Here is a 21950-nt window from a genome sequence, read left to right as displayed (position 1 = left end):
CAATTTATTGGCTGTTTAAAGCTCAAATCAACTCATTTTCACCCCTCTGGTAACCCCTTGGTAAAAAGAAGTTCCAACGAGTATAAAAATGCAATAAAAATGGGGGGTCCATTTTGAGGGGTGTGCTCCTCGAAATTTTCAAATTTTTGCCAAATACTCCGAGTGGCCCAAAAGGTGTCTAAACAGGCTTAAAAATGTGAAAAAAGGATGCAGCAGGTCTTTAAACCCTAAAAAGTCAAAGAGAAAGGACATTAAATGCCACTTCCGGTTTTGGAAAATGCCAGATTCCCAGCCAATTTATTGGCTGTTTAAGGCTCAAATCAACTCATTTTCACCCCTCTGGTAACCCCTTGGTAAAAAGAAGTTCCAACGAGTATAAAAATGCAATAAAAATGGGGGGTCCATTTTGAGGGGTGTGCTCCTCGAAATTTTCAAATTTTTGCCAAATTCTCCGAGTGGCCCAAAAGGTGTCTAAAAAGGCTTAAAAATGTGAAAAATGGATGCAGCAGGTCTTTAAACCCTAAAAAGACAAAGAGAAAGGACATTAAATGCCACTTCCGGTTTTGGAAAATGCCAGATTCACAGCCAATTTATTGGCTGTTTAAGGCTCAAATCAACTCATTTTCACCCCTCTGGTAACCCCTTGGTAAAAAGAAGTTCCGAGTATAAAAATGCAATAAAAATGGGGGGTCCATTTTGAGGGGTGTGCTCCTCGAAATTTTCAAATTTTTGCCAAATACTCCGAGTGGCCCAAAAGGTGTCTAAACAGGCTTAAAAATGTGAAAAAAGGATGCAGCAGGTCTTTAAACCCTAAAAAGTCAAAGAGAAAGGACATTAAATGCCACTTCCGGTTTTGGAAAATGCCAGATTCCCAGCCAATTTATTGGCTGTTTAAGGCTCAAATCAACTCATTTTCACCCCTCTGGTAACCCCTTGGTAAAAAGAAGTTCCAACGAGTATAAAAATGCAATAAAAATGGGGGGTCCATTTTGAGGGGTGTGCTCCTCGAAATTTTCAAATTTTTGCCAAATTCTCCGAGTGGCCCAAAAGGTGTCTAAAAAGGCTTAAAAATGTGAAAAATGGATGCAGCAGGTCTTTAAACCCTAAAAAGACAAAGAGAAAGGACATTAAATGCCACTTCCGGTTTTGGAAAATGCCAGATTCCCAGCCAATTTATTGGCTGTTTAAGGCTCAAATCAACTCATTTTCACCCCTCTGGTAACCCCTTGGTAAAAAGAAGTTCAAACGAGTATAAAAATGCAATAAAAATGGGGGGTCCATTTTGAGGGGTGTGCTCCTCGAAATTTTCAAATTTTTGCCAAATTCTCCGAGTGGCCCAAAAGGTGTCTAAAAAGGCTTAAAAATGTGAAAAATGGATGCAGCAGGTCTTTAAACCCTAAAAAGTCAAAGAGAAAGGACATTAAATGCCACTTCCGGCTTTGGAAAATGCCAGATTCCCAGCCAATTTATTGGCTGTTTAAAGCTCAAATCAACTGATTTTCACCCCTCTGGTAACCCCTTGGTAAAAAGAAGTTCCAACGAGTATAAAAATGCAATAAAAATGGGGGGTCCATTTTGAGGGGTGTGCTCCTCGAAATTTTCAAATTTTTGCCAAATACTCCGAGTGGCCCAAAAGGTGTCTAAACAGGCTTAAAAATGTGAAAAAAGGATGCAGCAGGTCTTTAAACCCTAAAAAGTCAAAGAGAAAGGACATTAAATGCCACTTCCGGTTTTGGAAAATGCCAGATTCCCAGCCAATTTATTGGCTGTTTAAGGCTCAAATCAACTCATTTTCACCCCTCTGGTAACCCCTTGGTAAAAAGAAGTTCCAACGAGTATAAAAATGCAATAAAAATGGGGGGTCCATTTTGAGGGGTGTGCTCCTCGAAATTTTCAAATTTTTGCCAAATTCTCCGAGTGGCCCAAAAGGTGTCTAAAAAGGCTTAAAAATGTGAAAAATGGATGCAGCAGGTCTTTAAACCCTAAAAAGTCAAAGAGAAAGGACATTAAATGCCACTTCCGGTTTTGGAAAATGCCAGATTCCCAGCCAATTTATTGGCTGTTTAAGGCTCAAATCAACTCATTTTCACCCCTCTGGTAACCCCTTGGTAAAAAGAAGTTCCAACGAGTATAAAAATGCAATAAAAATGGGGGGTCCATTTTGAGGGGTGTGCTCCTCGAAATTTTCAAATTTTTGCCAAATTCTCCGAGTGGCCCAAAAGGTGTCTAAAAAGGCTTAAAAATGTGAAAAATGGATGCAGCAGGTCTTTAAACCCTAAAAAGACAAAGAGAAAGGACATTAAATGCCACTTCCGGTTTTGGAAAATGCCAGATTCACAGCCAATTTATTGGCTGTTTAAGGCTCAAATCAACTCATTTTCACCCCTCTGGTAACCCCTTGGTAAAAAGAAGTTCCAACGAGTATAAAAATGCAATAAAAATGGGGGGTCCATTTTGAGGGGTGTGCTCCTCGAAATTTTCAAATTTTTGCCAAATTCTCCGAGTGGCCCAAAAGGTGTCTAAAAAGGCTTAAAAATGTGAAAAATGGATGCAGCAGGTCTTTAAACCCTAAAAAGTCAAAGAGAAAGGACATTAAATGCCACTTCCGGTTTTGGAAAATGCCAGTTTACCAGCCAATTTATTGGCTGTTTGAAGCTCAAATCAACTCATTTTCACCCCTCCGGTAACCCCTTGGTAAAAAGAAGTTCCAACGAGTATAAAAATGCAATAAAAATGGGGGGTCCATTTTGAGGGGTGTGCTCCTTGAAATTTTCAAATTTTTGCCAAATACTCCGAGTGGCCCAAAAGGTGTCTAAACAGGCTTAAAAATGTGAAAAAAGGATGCAGCAGGTCTTTAAACCCTAAAAAGTCAAAGAGAAAGGACATTAAATGCCACTTCCGGTTTTGGAAAATGCCAGATTCCCAGCCAATTTATTGGCTGTTTAAGGCTCAAATCAACTCATTTTCACCCCTCTGGTAACCCCTTGGTAAAAAGAAGTTCCAACGAGTATAAAAATGCAATAAAAATGGGGGGTCCATTTTGAGGGGTGTGCTCCTCGAAATTTTCAAATTTTTGCCAAATTCTCCGAGTGGCCCAAAAGGTGTCTAAAAAGGCTTAAAAATGTGAAAAATGGATGCAGCAGGTCTTTAAACCCTAAAAAGTCAAAGTGAAAGGACATTAAATGCCATTTCCGGTTTTGGAAAATGCCAGTTTCCCAGCCAATTTATTGGCTGTTTAAAGCTCAAATCAACTCATTTTTCACCCCTCTGGTAACCCCTTGGTAAAAAGAAGTTCAAACGAGTATAAAAATGCAATAAAAATGGGGGGTCCATTTTGAGGGGTGTGCTCCTCGAAATTTTCAAATTTTTGCCAAATACTCCGAGTGGCCCAAAAGGTGTCTAAACAGGCTTAAAAATGTGAAAAAAGGATGCAGCAGGTCTTTAAACCCTAAAAAGTCAAAGAGAAAGGACATTAAATGCCACTTCCGGTTTTGGAAAATGCCAGATTCCCAGCCAATTTATTGGCTGTTTAAGGCTCAAATCAACTCATTTTCACCCCTCTGGTAACCCCTTGGTAAAAAGAAGTTCCAACGAGTATAAAAATGCAATAAAAATGGGGGGTCCATTTTGAGGGGTGTGCTCCTCGAAATTTTCAAATTTTTGCCAAATTCTCCGAGTGGCCCAAAAGGTGTCTAAAAAGGCTTAAAAATGTGAAAAATGGATGCAGCAGGTCTTTAAACCCTAAAAAGACAAAGAGAAAGGACATTAAATGCCACTTCCGGTTTTGGAAAATGCCAGATTCACAGCCAATTTATTGGCTGTTTAAGGCTCAAATCAACTCATTTTCACCCCTCTGGTAACCCCTTGGTAAAAAGAAGTTCCGAGTATAAAAATGCAATAAAAATGGGGGGTCCATTTTGAGGGGTGTGCTCCTCGAAATTTTCAAATTTTTGCCAAATTCTCCGAGTGGCCCAAAAGGTGTCTAAAAAGGCTTAAAAATGTGAAAAATGGATGCAGCAGGTCTTTAAACCCTAAAAAGTCAAAGAGAAAGGACATTAAATGCCACTTCCGGTTTTGGAAAATGCCAGTTTCCCAGCCAATTTATTGGCTGTTTGAAGCTCAAATCAACTCATTTTCACCCCTCCGGTAACCCCTTGGTAAAAAGAAGTTCCAACGAGTATAAAAATGCAATAAAAATGGGGGGTCCATTTTGAGGGGTGTGCTCCTTGAAATTTTCAAATTTTTGCCAAATACTCCGAGTGGCCCAAAAGGTGTCTAAACAGGCTTAAAAATGTGAAAAAAGGATGCAGCAGGTCTTTAAACCCTAAAAAGTCAAGGAGAAAGGACATTAAATGCCACTTCCGGTTTTGGAAAATGCCAGATTCCCAGCCAATTTATTGGCTGTTTAAGGCTCAAATCAACTCATTTTCACCCCTCTGGTAACCCCTTGGTAAAAAGAAGTTCAAACGAGTATAAAAATGCAATAAAAATGGGGGGTCCATTTTGAGGGGTGTGCTCCTCGAAATTTTCAAATTTTTGCCAAATTCTCCGAGTGGCCCAAAAGGTGTCTAAAAAGGCTTAAAAATGTGAAAAATGGATGCAGCAGGTCTTTAAACCCTAAAAAGTCAAAGAGAAAGGACATTAAATGCCACTTCCGGCTTTGGAAAATGCCAGATTCCCAGCCAATTTATTGGCTGTTTAAAGCTCAAATCAACTCATTTTCACCCCTCTGGTAACCCCTTGGTAAAAAGAAGTTCCAACGAGTATAAAAATGCAATAAAAATGGGGGGTCCATTTTGAGGGGTGTGCTCCTCGAAATTTTCAAATTTTTGCCAAATACTCCGAGTGGCCCAAAAGGTGTCTAAACAGGCTTAAAAATGTGAAAAAAGGATGCAGCAGGTCTTTAAACCCTAAAAAGTCAAAGAGAAAGGACATTAAATGCCACTTCCGGTTTTGGAAAATGCCAGATTCCCAGCCAATTTATTGGCTGTTTAAGGCTCAAATCAACTCATTTTCACCCCTCTGGTAACCCCTTGGTAAAAAGAAGTTCCAACGAGTATAAAAATGCAATAAAAATGGGGGGTCCATTTTGAGGGGTGTGCTCCTCGAAATTTTCAAATTTTTGCCAAATTCTCCGAGTGGCCCAAAAGGTGTCTAAAAAGGCTTAAAAATGTGAAAAATGGATGCAGCAGGTCTTTAAACCCTAAAAAGTCAAAGTGAAAGGACATTAAATGCCATTTCCGGTTTTGGAAAATGCCAGTTTCCCAGCCAATTTATTGGCTGTTTAAAGCTCAAATCAACTCATTTTTCACCCCTCTGGTAACCCCTTGGTAAAAAGAAGTTCAAACGAGTATAAAAATGCAATAAAAATGGGGGGTCCATTTTGAGGGGTGTGCTCCTCGAAATTTTCAAATTTTTGCCAAATACTCCGAGTGGCCCAAAAGGTGTCTAAACAGGCTTAAAAATGTGAAAAAAGGATGCAGCAGGTCTTTAAACCCTAAAAAGTCAAAGAGAAAGGACATTAAATGCCACTTCCGGTTTTGGAAAATGCCAGATTCCCAGCCAATTTATTGGCTGTTTAAGGCTCAAATCAACTCATTTTCACCCCTCTGGTAACCCCTTGGTAAAAAGAAGTTCCAACGAGTATAAAAATGCAATAAAAATGGGGGGTCCATTTTGAGGGGTGTGCTCCTCGAAATTTTCAAATTTTTGCCAAATTCTCCGAGTGGCCCAAAAGGTGTCTAAAAAGGCTTAAAAATGTGAAAAATGGATGCAGCAGGTCTTTAAACCCTAAAAAGACAAAGAGAAAGGACATTAAATGCCACTTCCGGTTTTGGAAAATGCCAGATTCACAGCCAATTTATTGGCTGTTTAAGGCTCAAATCAACTCATTTTCACCCCTCTGGTAACCCCTTGGTAAAAAGAAGTTCAAACGAGTATAAAAATGCAATAAAAATGGGGGGTCCATTTTGAGGGGTGTGCTCCTCGAAATTTTCAAATTTTTGCCAAATTCTCCGAGTGGCCCAAAAGGTGTCTAAAAAGGCTTAAAAATGTGAAAAATGGATGCAGCAGGTCTTTAAACCCTAAAAAGTCAAAGTGAAAGGACATTAAATGCCATTTCCGGTTTTGGAAAATGCCAGTTTCCCAGCCAATTTATTGGCTGTTTAAAGCTCAAATCAACTCATTTTTCACCCCTCTGGTAACCCCTTGGTAAAAAGAAGTTCAAACGAGTATAAAAATGCAATAAAAATGGGGGGTCCATTTTGAGGGGTGTGCTCCTCGAAATTTTCAAATTTTTGCCAAATACTCCGAGTGGCCCAAAAGGTGTCTAAACAGGCTTAAAAATGTGAAAAAAGGATGCAGCAGGTCTTTAAACCCTAAAAAGTCAAAGAGAAAGGACATTAAATGCCACTTCCGGTTTTGGAAAATGCCAGATTCCCAGCCAATTTATTGGCTGTTTAAGGCTCAAATCAACTCATTTTCACCCCTCTGGTAACCCCTTGGTAAAAAGAAGTTCCAACGAGTATAAAAATGCAATAAAAATGGGGGGTCCATTTTGAGGGGTGTGCTCCTCGAAATTTTCAAATTTTTGCCAAATACTCCGAGTGGCCCAAAAGGTGTCTAAACAGGCTTAAAAATGTGAAAAGTGGATGCAGCAGGTCTTTAAACCCTAAAAAGTCAAAGAGAAAGGACATTAAATGCCACTTCCGGTTTTGGAAAATGCCAGATTCCCAGCCAATTTATTGGCTGTTTAAGGCTCAAATCAACTCATTTTCACCCCTCTGGTAACCCCTTGGTAAAAAGAAGTTCCAACGAGTATAAAAATGCAATAAAAATGGGGGGTCCATTTTGAGGGGTGTGCTCCTCGAAATTTTCAAATTTTTGCCAAATACTCCGAGTGGCCCAAAAGGTGTCTAAACAGGCTTAAAAATGTGAAAAAAGGATGCAGCAGGTCTTTAAACCCTAAAAAGTCAAAGAGAAAGGACATTAAATGCCACTTCCGGTTTTGGAAAATGCCAGATTCCCAGCCAATTTATTGGCTGTTTAAGGCTCAAATCAACTCATTTTCACCCCTCTGGTAACCCCTTGGTAAAAAGAAGTTCCAACGAGTATAAAAATGCAATAAAAATGGGGGGTCCATTTTGAGGGGTGTGCTCCTCGAAATTTTCAAATTTTTGCCAAATTCTCCGAGTGGCCCAAAAGGTGTCTAAAAAGGCTTAAAAATGTGAAAAATGGATGCAGCAGGTCTTTAAACCCTAAAAAGACAAAGAGAAAGGACATTAAATGCCACTTCCGGTTTTGGAAAATGCCAGATTCCCAGCCAATTTATTGGCTGTTTAAGGCTCAAATCAACTCATTTTCACCCCTCTGGTAACCCCTTGGTAAAAAGAAGTTCAAACGAGTATAAAAATGCAATAAAAATGGGGGGTCCATTTTGAGGGGTGTGCTCCTCGAAATTTTCAAATTTTTGCCAAATTCTCCGAGTGGCCCAAAAGGTGTCTAAAAAGGCTTAAAAATGTGAAAAATGGATGCAGCAGGTCTTTAAACCCTAAAAAGTCAAAGTGAAAGGACATTAAATGCCATTTCCGGTTTTGGAAAATGCCAGTTTCCCAGCCAATTTATTGGCTGTTTAAAGCTCAAATCAACTCATTTTTCACCCCTCTGGTAACCCCTTGGTAAAAAGAAGTTCAAACGAGTATAAAAATGCAATAAAAATGGGGGGTCCATTTTGAGGGGTGTGCTCCTCGAAATTTTCAAATTTTTGCCAAATACTCCGAGTGGCCCAAAAGGTGTCTAAACAGGCTTAAAAATGTGAAAAAAGGATGCAGCAGGTCTTTAAACCCTAAAAAGTCAAAGAGAAAGGACATTAAATGCCACTTCCGGTTTTGGAAAATGCCAGATTCCCAGCCAATTTATTGGCTGTTTAAGGCTCAAATCAACTCATTTTCACCCCTCTGGTAACCCCTTGGTAAAAAGAAGTTCCAACGAGTATAAAAATGCAATAAAAATGGGGGGTCCATTTTGAGGGGTGTGCTCCTCGAAATTTTCAAATTTTTGCCAAATACTCCGAGTGGCCCAAAAGGTGTCTAAACAGGCTTAAAAATGTGAAAAAAGGATGCAGCAGGTCTTTAAACCCTAAAAAGTCAAAGAGAAAGGACATTAAATGCCACTTCCGGTTTTGGAAAATGCCAGATTCCCAGCCAATTTATTGGCTGTTTAAGGCTCAAATCAACTCATTTTCACCCCTCTGGTAACCCCTTGGTAAAAAGAAGTTCCAACGAGTATAAAAATGCAATAAAAATGGGGGGTCCATTTTGAGGGGTGTGCTCCTCGAAATTTTCAAATTTTTGCCAAATTCTCCGAGTGGCCCAAAAGGTGTCTAAAAAGGCTTAAAAATGTGAAAAATGGATGCAGCAGGTCTTTAAACCCTAAAAAGACAAAGAGAAAGGACATTAAATGCCACTTCCGGTTTTGGAAAATGCCAGATTCCCAGCCAATTTATTGGCTGTTTAAGGCTCAAATCAACTCATTTTCACCCCTCTGGTAACCCCTTGGTAAAAAGAAGTTCAAACGAGTATAAAAATGCAATAAAAATGGGGGGTCCATTTTGAGGGGTGTGCTCCTCGAAATTTTCAAATTTTTGCCAAATTCTCCGAGTGGCCCAAAAGGTGTCTAAAAAGGCTTAAAAATGTGAAAAATGGATGCAGCAGGTCTTTAAACCCTAAAAAGTCAAAGAGAAAGGACATTAAATGCCACTTCCGGCTTTGGAAAATGCCAGATTCCCAGCCAATTTATTGGCTGTTTAAAGCTCAAATCAACTCATTTTCACCCCTCTGGTAACCCCTTGGTAAAAAGAAGTTCCAACGAGTATAAAAATGCAATAAAAATGGGGGGTCCATTTTGAGGGGTGTGCTCCTCGAAATTTTCAAATTTTTGCCAAATACTCCGAGTGGCCCAAAAGGTGTCTAAACAGGCTTAAAAATGTGAAAAAAGGATGCAGCAGGTCTTTAAACCCTAAAAAGTCAAAGAGAAAGGACATTAAATGCCACTTCCGGTTTTGGAAAATGCCAGATTCCCAGCCAATTTATTGGCTGTTTAAGGCTCAAATCAACTCATTTTCACCCCTCTGGTAACCCCTTGGTAAAAAGAAGTTCCAACGAGTATAAAAATGCAATAAAAATGGGGGGTCCATTTTGAGGGGTGTGCTCCTCGAAATTTTAAAATTTTTGCCAAATTCTCCGAGTGGCCCAAAAGGTGTCTAAAAAGGCTTAAAAATGTGAAAAATGGATGCAGCAGGTCTTTAAACCCTAAAAAGTCAAAGTGAAAGGACATTAAATGCCATTTCCGGTTTTGGAAAATGCCAGTTTCCCAGCCAATTTATTGGCTGTTTAAAGCTCAAATCAACTCATTTTTCACCCCTCTGGTAACCCCTTGGTAAAAAGAAGTTCAAACGAGTATAAAAATGCAATAAAAATGGGGGGTCCATTTTGAGGGGTGTGCTCCTCGAAATTTTCAAATTTTTGCCAAATTCTCCGAGTGGCCCAAAAGGTGTCTAAAAAGGCTTAAAAATGTGAAAAATGGATGCAGCAGGTCTTTAAACCCTAAAAAGACAAAGAGAAAGGACATTAAATGACACTTCCGGTTTTGGAAAATGCCAGTTTCCCAGCCAATTTATTGGCTGTTTAAGGCTCAAATCAACTCATTTTCACCCCTCTGGTAACCCCTTGGTAAAAAGAAGTTCCAACGAGTATAAAAATGCAATAAAAATGGGGGGTCCATTTTGAGGGGTGTGCTCCTTGAAATTTTCAAATTTTTGCCAAATACTCCGAGTGGCCCAAAAGGTGTCTAAACAGGCTTAAAAATGTGAAAAAAGGATGCAGCAGGTCTTTAAACCCTAAAAAGTCAAAGAGAAAGGACATTAAATGCCACTTCCGGTTTTGGAAAATGCCAGATTCCCAGCCAATTTATTGGCTGTTTAAGGCTCAAATCAACTCATTTTCACCCCTCTGGTAACCCCTTGGTAAAAAGAAGTTCAAACGAGTATAAAAATGCAATAAAAATGGGGGGTCCATTTTGAGGGGTGTGCTCCTCGAAATTTTCAAATTTTTGCCAAATTCTCCGAGTGGCCCAAAAGGTGTCTAAAAAGGCTTAAAAATGTGAAAAATGGATGCAGCAGGTCTTTAAACCCTAAAAAGTCAAAGAGAAAGGACATTAAATGCCACTTCCGGTTTTGGAAAATGCCAGTTTCCCAGCCAATTTATTGGCTGTTTGAAGCTCAAATCAACTCATTTTCACCCCTCCGGTAACCCCTTGGTAAAAAGAAGTTCCAACGAGTATAAAAATGCAATAAAAATGGGGGGTCCATTTTGAGGGGTGTGCTCTAGAGATGAGCGAATCGAACTAGGCGAACCGGAATTCGAGTCGAATTTCAGGAAATATTCGATTCGTGTCGAAACCGAAATTTTGCCTACTTCGGGTGCGCGAATCGAACATTTCCCGATCAGCCGGCAAAAGTGTCCCTGCAGTGAGCTCCGCTATTTCTGACAGTTCTCTGACAGAAGGAACACATGTTTAGCGGTTGAAACATTGTATCTATTAGTTTACATTTAGGATACAGATGTTTCAACCACTGTACATGTGAAGAAGTTGTGAGAGAACTGTCAGAAATAGAGGAACTCTGCACATACACTTTTTGCCGGCTTGGAATTATTCTTCTTTTCATCCTACTTCTTCTTCTTCTTCATCCTCAGAAGAAGAGGATGAGGATGAGGATGAAGAAGAAGAAGAAGAAGAAGAAGAAGAAGAAGAAGAAGTAGGATGAAAAGAAGAATAATTCCAAGCCGGCAAAAAGTGTATGTGCAGAGTTCCTCTATTTCTGACAGTTCTCTCACAGCTTCTTCACATGTACAGCGGTTGAAACATCTGTATCCTAAATGGAAACTAATAGATACAATTTGTATCTATTAGTTTCCATTTAGGATACAGATATTTCAACCGCTGTACATGTGAAGAAGCTGTGAGAGAACTGTCAGAAATAGAGGAACTCTGCACATACACTTTTTGCCGGCTTGGAATTATTCTTCTTTTCATTCTTCTTCTTCTTCCTCATCCTCATCCTCATCCTCATCCTCTTCTTCTGAGGATGAGGATGAAGAAGAAGTAGGATGAAAAGAAGAATAATTCCAAGCCGGCAAAAAGTGTATGTGCAGAGTTCCTCTATTCTGCAGATACACTTAGAGGAGCTCTGCAGATACACTTAGAGGAGCTCTGCACATACACTTTTTGCCGGCTTGGAATTAATCTTATTTTCATCCTACTTCTTCTTCTTCTTCTTCTTCATCCTCATCCTCAGAAGAAGAAGAGGATGAGGATGAGGATGAAGAAGAAGAAGAAGAAGTAGGATGAAAATAAGAATAATTCCAAACCGGAAAAAAGTGTATGTGCAGAGCTCCTCTAAGTGTATCTGCAGAGCTCCTCTAAGTGTATCTGCAGAATAGAGGAACTCTGCACATACACTTTTTGCCGGAAACCGCTGTATGGAGTGAATGTCCCAGAACTGTCAGAAATAGACTATTTATGACAGTTCTGGGACATTCACTGCATACAGCTGTTTTAACCGCTGTATGGAGGGAATGTCATGGAACTGTCAGAAATAGACTATTAATGACAGTTCTGGGACTGTCCTTCCATGCAGCGGTTGAAACATTGTATGTATTTGTTTCCATAAATGGATCCATTTATGGAAACAAATACATACAATGTTTCAACCGCTGTATGGAAGGACAGTCCCACAACTGTCATTAATAGTCTATTTCTGACAGTTCCATGACATTCCCTCCATACAGCGGTTAAAACAGCTGTATGGAGTGAATGTCCCAGATCTATCAGAAATAGACTATTTATGACAGTTCTGGGACATTCACTGCATACAGCTGTTTTAACCGCTGTATGGAGGGAATGTCATGGAACTGTCAGAAATAGACTATTAATGACAGTTGTGGGACTGTCCTTCAATGCAGCGGTTGAAACATTGTATGTATTTGTTTCCATAAATGGATCCATTTTATGGAAACAAATACATACAATGTTTCAACCGCTGCATGGAAGGACAGTCCCAGAACTGTCATTAATAGTCTATTTCTGACAGTTCCATGACATTCCCTCCATACAGCGGTTAAAACAGCTGTATGGAGTGAATGTCCCAGATCTATCAGAAATAGACTATTTATGACAGTTCTGGGACATTCACTGCATACAGCTGTTTTAACCGCTGTATGGAGGGAATGTCATGGAACTGTCAGAAATAGACTATTAATGACAGTTCTGGGACTGTCCTTCAATGCAGCGGTTGAAACATTGTATGTATTTGTTTCCATAAATGGATCCATTTATGGAAACAAATACATACAATGTTTCAACCGCTGCATGGAAGGACAGTCCCAGAACTGTCATTAATAGTCTATTTCTGACAGTTCCATGACATTCCCTCCATACAGCGGTTAAAACAGCTGTATGGAGTGAATGTCCCAGATCTATCAGAAATAGACTATTTATGACAGTTCTGGGACATTCACTGCATACAGCTGTTTTAACCGCTGTATGGAGGGAATGTCATGGAACTGTCAGAAATAGACTATTAATGACAGTTCTGGGACTGTCCTTCAATGCAGCGGTTGAAACATTGTATGTATTTGTTTCCATAAATGGATCCATTTATGGAAACAAATACATACAATGTTTCAACCGCTGCATGGAAGGACAGTCCCAGAACTGTCATTAATAGTCTATTTCTGACAGTTCCATGACATTCCCTCCATACAGCGGTTAAAACAGCTGTATGGAGTGAATGTCCCAGATCTATCAGAAATAGACTATTTATGACAGTTCTGGGACATTCACTGCATACAGCTGTTTTAACCGCTGTATGGAGGGAATGTCATGGAACTGTCAGAAATAGACTATTAATGACAGTTCTGGGACTGTCCTTCAATGCAGCGGTTGAAACATTGTATGTATTTGTTTCCATAAATGGATCCATTTATGGAAACAAATACATACAATGTTTCAACCGCTGCATGGAAGGACAGTCCCAGAACTGTCATTAATAGTCTATTTCTGACAGTTCCATGACATTCCCTCCATACAGCGGTTAAAACAGCTGTATGGAGTGAATGTCCCAGATCTATCAGAAATAGACTATTTATGACAGTTCTGGGACATTCACTGCATACAGCTGTTTTAACCGCTGTATGGAGGGAATGTCATGGAACTGTCAGAAATAGACTATTAATGACAGTTCTGGGACTGTCCTTCCATGCAGCGGTTGAAACATTGTATGTATTTGTTTCCATAAATGGATCCATTTATGGAAACAAATACATACAATGTTTCAACCGCTGCATGGAAGGACAGTCCCAGAACTGTCATTAATAGTCTATTTCTGACAGTTCTATGACATTCCCTCCATACAGCGGTTGAAACCGCTGTATGGAGTGAATGTCCCAGAACTGTCAGAAATAGACAGAAACTGTCACAGAACTGTCCTTCTTCTCATCCTTCTCCTTCTTCTCATCCTTCTTCTCATCCTTCTTCTCATCCTTCTCCTTCTTCTCATCCTTCTCCTTCTTCTCATCCTTCTCCTTCTGCTCATCCTTCTTCTCATCCTTCTCCTTCTTCTCATCCTTCTCCTTCTCCTTCTTCTCATCCTTCTCCTTCTCCTTCTTCTCATCCTTCTCCTTCTCATCCTTCTCCTTCTCCTTCTCATCCTTCTCCTTCTTCTCATCCTTCTCCTTCTTCTCATCCTTCTCCTTCTCCTTCTTCTCATCCTTCTCCTTCTCCTTTTCATCCTTCTCCTTCTTCTCATCCTTCTCCTTCTCCTCATCCTTTTTCTTCTCATCCTTCTCCTTCTCCTTCTTCTCATCCTTCTCCTTCTTCTCATCCTTCTCCTTCTTCTCATCCTTCTCCTTCTTCTCATCCTTCTCCTTCTTCTCCTTCTTCTCATCATTCTCCTTCTTCTCATCCTTCTCCTTCTTCTCATCCTTCTCATCCTTCTTCTCATCCTTCTTCTTCTCATCCTTCTCCTTCTTCTCATCCTTCTCCTTCTCCTTCTTCTCATCCTTCTCCTTCTTCTCATCCTTCTCCTTCTCATCCTTCTCCTTCTCCTTCTTCTCTTCCTTCTCCTTCTTCTCATCCTTCTCCTTCTTCTCATCCTTCTTCTTCTCATCCTTCTCCTCCTTCTTCTCATCCTTCTTCTCATCCTTCTTCTTCTCATCCTTCTCCTTCTTCTCATCCTTCTCCTTCTCCTTCTTCTCATCCTTCTCCTTCTTCTCATCCTTCTCCTTCTTCTCATCCTTCTCCTTCTTCTCATCCTTCTCCTTCTTCTCATCCTTCTCCTTCTTCTCATCCTTCTCCTTCTCCTTCTTCTCTTCCTTCTCCTTCTTATCATCCTTCTCCTTCTTCTCATCATTCTCCTTCTTCTCATCCTTCTCCTTCTTCTCATCCTTCTTCTTCTCATCCTTTTCCTTCTTCTCATCCTTCTTCTTCTCATCCTTCTTCTTCTCATCCTTCTCCTTCTCATCCTTCTCTTTCTTCTCATCCTTCTCCTTCTCCTTCTTCTCATCCTTCTCCTTCTTCTCATCCTTCTCCTTCTCCTTCTTCTCATCCTTCTCCTTATTCTCAGCCTTCTTCTTCTCATCCTTCTCCTTCTCATCCTTCTCCTTCTTCTCATCCTTCTCCTTCTTCTCATCCTTCTCCTTCTCCTTCTTCTCATCCTTCTCCTTCTCCTTCTTCTCATCCTTCTCCTTCTCCTTCTTCTCATCCTTCTCCTTCTTCTCATCCTTCTCCTTCTTCTCATCCTTCTCCTTCTCCTTCTTCTCATCCTTCTCCTTCTCCTTCTTCTCATCCTTCTCCTTCTCCTTCTCCTTCCTCATCTCCAAGGGCATTTAAATTAAAGGTACAGTGTTCTGCACTAATTTAAAGGCTCTCTGAAGCCTAGAAACCCTTTAAATAAGTCATCTTCGTAGCGGAGAAATTCGCATCGAATCGAATTTCACACTGGAATTCGCCGAATCAGCCGAATCGAATTTTTCATTTCTTCGCTCATCTCTAGTGTGCTCCTTGAAATTTTCAAATTTTTGCCAAATACTCCGAGTGGCCCAAAAGGTGTCTAAACAGGCTTAAAAATGTGAAAAAAGGATGCAGCAGGTCTTTAAACCCTAAAAAGTCAAAGAGAAAGGACATTAAATGCCACTTCCGGTTTTGGAAAATGCCAGATTCCCAGCCAATTTATTGGCTGTTTAAGGCTCAAATCAACTCATTTTCACCCCTCTGGTAACCCCTTGGTAAAAAGAAGTTCAAACGAGTATAAAAATGCAATAAAAATGGGGGGTCCATTTTGAGGGGTGTGCTCCTCGAAATTTTCAAATTTTTGCCAAATTCTCCGAGTGGCCCAAAAGGTGTCTAAAAAGGCTTAAAAATGTGAAAAATGGATGCAGCAGGTCTTTAAACCCTAAAAAGTCAAAGAGAAAGGACATTAAATGCCACTTCCGGCTTTGGAAAATGCCAGATTCCCAGCCAATTTATTGGCTGTTTAAAGCTCAAATCAACTCATTTTCACCCCTCTGGTAACCCCTTGGTAAAAAGAAGTTCCAACGAGTATAAAAATGCAATAAAAATGGGGGGTCCATTTTGAGGGGTGTGCTCCTCGAAATTTTCAAATTTTTGCCAAATACTCCGAGTGGCCCAAAAGGTGTCTAAACAGGCTTAAAAATGTGAAAAAAGGATGCAGCAGGTCTTTAAACCCTAAAAAGTCAAAGAGAAAGGACATTAAATGCCACTTCCGGTTTTGGAAAATGCCAGATTCCCAGCCAATTTATTGGCTGTTTAAGGCTCAAATCAACTCATTTTCACCCCTCTGGTAACCCCTTGGTAAAAAGAAGTTCCAACGAGTATAAAAATGCAATAAAAATGGGGGGTCCATTTTGAGGGGTGTGCTCCTCGAAATTTTCAAATTTTTGCCAAATTCTCCGAGTGGCCCAAAAGGTGTCTAAAAAGGCTTAAAAATGTGAAAAATGGATGCAGCAGGTCTTTAAACCCTAAAAAGACAAAGAGAAAGGACATTAAATGCCACTTCCGGTTTTGGAAAATGCCAGATTCACAGCCAATTTATTGGCTGTTTAAGGCTCAAATCAACTCATTTTCACCCCTCTGGTAACCCCTTGGTAAAAAGAAGTTCCAACGAGTATAAAAATGCAATAAAAATGGGGGGTCCATTTTGAGGGGTGTGCTCCTCGAAATTTTCAAATTTTTGCCAAATTCTCCGAGTGGCCCAAAAGGTGTCTAAAAAGGCTTAAAAATGTGAAAAATGGATGCAGCAGGTCTTTAAACCCTAAAAAGTCAAAGAGAAAGGACATTAAATGCCACTTCCGGTTTTGGAAAATGCCAGTTTCCCAGCCAATTTATTGGCTGTTTGAAGCTCAAATCAACTCATTTTCACCCCTCCGGTAACCCCTTGGTAAAAAGAAGTTCCAACGAGTATAAAAATGCAATAAAAATGGGGGGTCCATTTTGAGGGGTGTGCTCCTTGAAATTTTCAAATTTTTGCCAAATACTCCGAGTGGCCCAAAAGGTGTCTAAACAGGCTTAAAAATGTGAAAAAAGGATGCAGCAGGTCTTTAAACCCTAAAAAGTCAAAGAGAAAGGACATTAAATGCCACTTCCGGTTTTGGAAAATGCCAGATTCCCAGCCAATTTATTGGCTGTTTAAGGCTCAAATCAACTCATTTTCACCCCTCTGGTAACCCCTTGGTAAAAAGAAGTTCAAACGAGTATAAAAATGCAATAAAAATGGGGGGTCCATTTTGAGGGGTGTGCTCCTCGAAATTTTCAAATTTTTGCCAAATTCTCCGAGTGGCCCAAAAGGTGTCTAAAAAGGCTTAAAAATGTGAAAAATGGATGCAGCAGGTCTTTAAACCCTAAAAAGTCAAAGAGAAAGGACATTAAATGCCACTTCCGGCTTTGGAAAATGCCAGATTCCCAGCCAATTTATTGGCTGTTTAAAGCTCAAATCAACTCATTTTCACCCCTCTGGTAACCCCTTGGTAAAAAGAAGTTCCAACGAGTATAAAAATGCAATAAAAATGGGGGGTCCATTTTGAGGGGTGTGCTCCTCGAAATTTTCAAATTTTTGCCAAATACTCCGAGTGGCCCAAAAGGTGTCTAAACAGGCTTAAAAATGTGAAAAAAGGATGCAGCAGGTCTTTAAACCCTAAAAAGTCAAAGAGAAAGGACATTAAATGCCACTTCCGGTTTTGGAAAATGCCAGATTCCCAGCCAATTTATTGGCTGTTTAAGGCTCAAATCAACTCATTTTCACCCCTCTGGTAACCCCTTGGTAAAAAGAAGTTCCAACGAGTATAAAAATGCAATAAAAATGGGGGGTCCATTTTGAGGGGTGTGCTCCTCGAAATTTTCAAATTTTTGCCAAATTCTCCGAGTGGCCCAAAAGGTGTCTAAAAAGGCTTAAAAATGTGAAAAATGGATGCAGCAGGTCTTTAAACCCTAAAAAGACAAAGAGAAAGGACATTAAATGCCACTTCCGGTTTTGGAAAATGCCAGATTCCCAGCCAATTTATTGGCTGTTTAAGGCTCAAATCAACTCATTTTCACCCCTCTGGTAACCCCTTGGTAAAAAGAAGTTCAAACGAGTATAAAAATGCAATAAAAATGGGGGGTCCATTTTGAGGGGTGTGCTCCTCGAAATTTTCAAATTTTTGCCAAATTCTCCGAGTGGCCCAAAAGGTGTCTAAAAAGGCTTAAAAATGTGAAAAATGGATGCAGCAGGTCTTTAAACCCTAAAAAGTCAAAGAGAAAGGACATTAAATGCCACTTCCGGCTTTGGAAAATGCCAGATTCCCAGCCAATTTATTGGCTGTTTAAAGCTCAAATCAACTCATTTTCACCCCTCTGGTAACCCCTTGGTAAAAAGAAGTTCCAACGAGTATAAAAATGCAATAAAAATGGGGGGTCCATTTTGAGGGGTGTGCTCCTCGAAATTTTCAAATTTTTGCCAAATACTCCGAGTGGCCCAAAAGGTGTCTAAACAGGCTTAAAAATGTGAAAAAAGGATGCAGCAGGTCTTTAAACCCTAAAAAGTCAAAGTGAAAGGACATTAAATGCCATTTCCGGTTTTGGAAAATGCCAGTTTCCCAGCCAATTTATTGGCTGTTTAAAGCTCAAATCAACTCATTTTTCACCCCTCTGGTAACCCCTTGGTAAAAAGAAGTTCAAACGAGTATAAAAATGCAATAAAAATGGGGGGTCCATTTTGAGGGGTGTGCTCCTCGAAATTTTCAAATTTTTGCCAAATACTCCGAGTGGCCCAAAAGGTGTCTAAACAGGCTTAAAAATGTGAAAAAAGGATGCAGCAGGTCTTTAAACCCTAAAAAGTCAAAGAGAAAGGACATTAAATGCCACTTCCGGTTTTGGAAAATGCCAGATTCCCAGCCAATTTATTGGCTGTTTAAGGCTCAAATCAACTCATTTTCACCCCTCTGGTAACCCCTTGGTAAAAAGAAGTTCCAACGAGTATAAAAATGCAATAAAAATGGGGGGTCCATTTTGAGGGGTGTGCTCCTCGAAATTTTCAAATTTTTGCCAAATTCTCCGAGTGGCCCAAAAGGTGTCTAAAAAGGCTTAAAAATGTGAAAAATGTATGCAGCAGGTCTTTAAACCCTAAAAAGACAAAGAGAAAGGACATTAAATGCCACTTCCGGTTTTGGAAAATGCCAGATTCACAGCCAATTTATTGGCTGTTTAAGGCTCAAATCAACTCATTTTCACCCCTCTGGTAACCCCTTGGTAAAAAGAAGTTCCAACGAGTATAAAAATGCAATAAAAATGGGGGGTCCATTTTGAGGGGTGTGCTCCTCGAAATTTTCAAATTTTTGCCAAATTCTCCGAGTGGCCCAAAAGGTGTCTAAAAAGGCTTAAAAATGTGAAAAATGGATGCAGCAGGTCTTTAAACCCTAAAAAGTCAAAGAGAAAGGACATTAAATGCCACTTCCGGTTTTGGAAAATGCCAGTTTCCCAGCCAATTTATTGGCTGTTTGAAGCTCAAATCAACTCATTTTCACCCCTCCGGTAACCCCTTGGTAAAAAGAAGTTCCAACGAGTATAAAAATGCAATAAAAATGGGGGGTCCATTTTGAGGGGTGTGCTCCTTGAAATTTTCAAATTTTTGCCAAATACTCCGAGTGGCCCAAAAGGTGTCTAAACAGGCTTAAAAATGTGAAAAAAGGATGCAGCAGGTCTTTAAACCCTAAAAAGTCAAAGAGAAAGGACATTAAATGCCACTTCCGGTTTTGGAAAATGCCAGATTCCCAGCCAATTTATTGGCTGTTTAAGGCTCAAATCAACTCATTTTCACCCCTCTGGTAACCCCTTGGTAAAAAGAAGTTCAAACGAGTATAAAAATGCAATAAAAATGGGGGGTCCATTTTGAGGGGTGTGCTCCTCGAAATTTTCAAATTTTTGCCAAATTCTCCGAGTGGCCCAAAAGGTGTCTAAAAAGGCTTAAAAATGTGAAAAATGGATGCAGCAGGTCTTTAAACCCTAAAAAGTCAAAGAGAAAGGACATTAAATGCCACTTCCGGCTTTGGAAAATGCCAGATTCCCAGCCAATTTATTGGCTGTTTAAAGCTCAAATCAACTCATTTTCACCCCTCTGGTAACCCCTTGGTAAAAAGAAGTTCCAACGAGTATAAAAATGCAATAAAAATGGGGGGTCCATTTTGAGGGGTGTGCTCCTCGAAATTTTCAAATTTTTGCCAAATACTCCGAGTGGCCCAAAAGGTGTCTAAACAGGCTTAAAAATGTGAAAAAAGGATGCAGCAGGTCTTTAAACCCTAAAAAGTCAAAGAGAAAGGACATTAAATGCCACTTCCGGTTTTGGAAAATGCCAGATTCCCAGCCAATTTATTGGCTGTTTAAGGCTCAAATCAACTCATTTTCACCCCTCTGGTAACCCCTTGGTAAAAAGAAGTTCCAACGAGTATAAAAATGCAATAAAAATGGGGGGTCCATTTTGAGGGGTGTGCTCCTCGAAATTTTCAAATTTTTGCCAAATTCTCCGAGTGGCCCAAAAGGTGTCTAAAAAGGCTTAAAAATGTGAAAAATGGATGCAGCAGGTCTTTAAACCCTAAAAAGACAAAGAGAAAGGACATTAAATGCCACTTCCGGTTTTGGAAAATGCCAGATTCACAGCCAATTTATTGGCTGTTTAAGGCTCAAATCAACTCATTTTCACCCCTCTGGTAACCCCTTGGTAAAAAGAAGTTCCAACGAGTATAAAAATGCAATAAAAATGGGGGGTCCATTTTGAGGGGTGTGCTCCTCGAAATTTTCAAATTTTTGCCAAATTCTCCGAGTGGCCCAAAAGGTGTCTAAAAAGGCTTAAAAATGTGAAAAATGGATGCAGCAGGTCTTTAAACCCTAAAAAGTCAAAGAGAAAGGACATTAAATGCCACTTCCGGTTTTGGAAAATGCCAGTTTCCCAGCCAATTTATTGGCTGTTTGAAGCTCAAATCAACTCATTTTCACCCCTCCGGTAACCCCTTGGTAAAAAGAAGTTCCAACGAGTATAAAAATGCAATAAAAATGGGGGGTCCATTTTGAGGGGTGTGCTCCTTGAAATTTTCAAATTTTTGCCAAATACTCCGAGTGGCCCAAAAGGTGTCTAAACAGGCTTAAAAATGTGAAAAAAGGATGCAGCAGGTCTTTAAACCCTAAAAAGTCAAAGAGAAAGGACATTAAATGCCACTTCCGGTTTTGGAAAATGCCAGATTCCCAGCCAATTTATTGGCTGTTTAAGGCTCAAATCAACTCATTTTCACCCCTCTGGTAACCCCTTGGTAAAAAGAAGTTCAAACGAGTATAAAAATGCAATAAAAATGGGGGGTCCACTTTGAGGGGTGTGCTCCTCGAAATTTTCAAATTTTTGCCAAATTCTCCGAGTGGCCCAAAAGGTGTCTAAAAAGGCTTAAAAATGTGAAAAATGGATGCAGCAGGTCTTTAAACCCTAAAAAGTCAAAGAGAAAGGACATTAAATGCCACTTCCGGCTTTGGAAAATGCCAGATTCCCAGCCAATTTATTGGCTGTTTAAAGCTCAAATCAACTCATTTTCACCCCTCTGGTAACCCCTTGGTAAAAAGAAGTTCCAACGAGTATAAAAATGCAATAAAAATGGGGGGTCCATTTTGAGGGGTGTGCTCCTCGAAATTTTCAAATTTTTGCCAAATACTCCGAGTGGCCCAAAAGGTGTCTAAACAGGCTTAAAAATGTGAAAAAAGGATGCAGCAGGTCTTTAAACCCTAAAAAGTCAAAGAGAAAGGACATTAAATGCCACTTCCGGTTTTGGAAAATGCCAGATTCCCAGCCAATTTATTGGCTGTTTAAGGCTCAAATCAACTCATTTTCACCCCTCTGGTAACCCCTTGGTAAAAAGAAGTTCCAACGAGTATAAAAATGCAATAAAAATGGGGGGTCCATTTTGAGGGGTGTGCTCCTCGAAATTTTCAAATTTTTGCCAAATTCTCCGAGTGGCCCAAAAGGTGTCTAAAAAGGCTTAAAAATGTGAAAAATGGATGCAGCAGGTCTTTAAACCCTAAAAAGTCAAAGTGAAAGGACATTAAATGCCATTTCCGGTTTTGGAAAATGCCAGTTTCCCAGCCAATTTATTGGCTGTTTAAAGCTCAAATCAACTCATTTTTCACCCCTCTGGTAACCCCTTGGTAAAAAGAAGTTCAAACGAGTATAAAAATGCAATAAAAATGGGGGGTCCATTTTGAGGGGTGTGCTCCTCGAAATTTTCAAATTTTTGCCAAATACTCCGAGTGGCCCAAAAGGTGTCTAAACAGGCTTAAAAATGTGAAAAAAGGATGCAGCAGGTCTT

Source organism: Staurois parvus, unplaced genomic scaffold, assembly GCF_062004578.1.
Source record: "Staurois parvus isolate SC_StPar_1 unplaced genomic scaffold, SC_StPar_1.0 ptg000096l, whole genome shotgun sequence".
NCBI lineage: Eukaryota > Metazoa > Chordata > Amphibia > Anura > Ranidae > Staurois > Staurois parvus.
The sequence above is the reverse complement of the archived record's forward strand: the minus strand, read 5'-3'. Positions refer to the sequence as shown.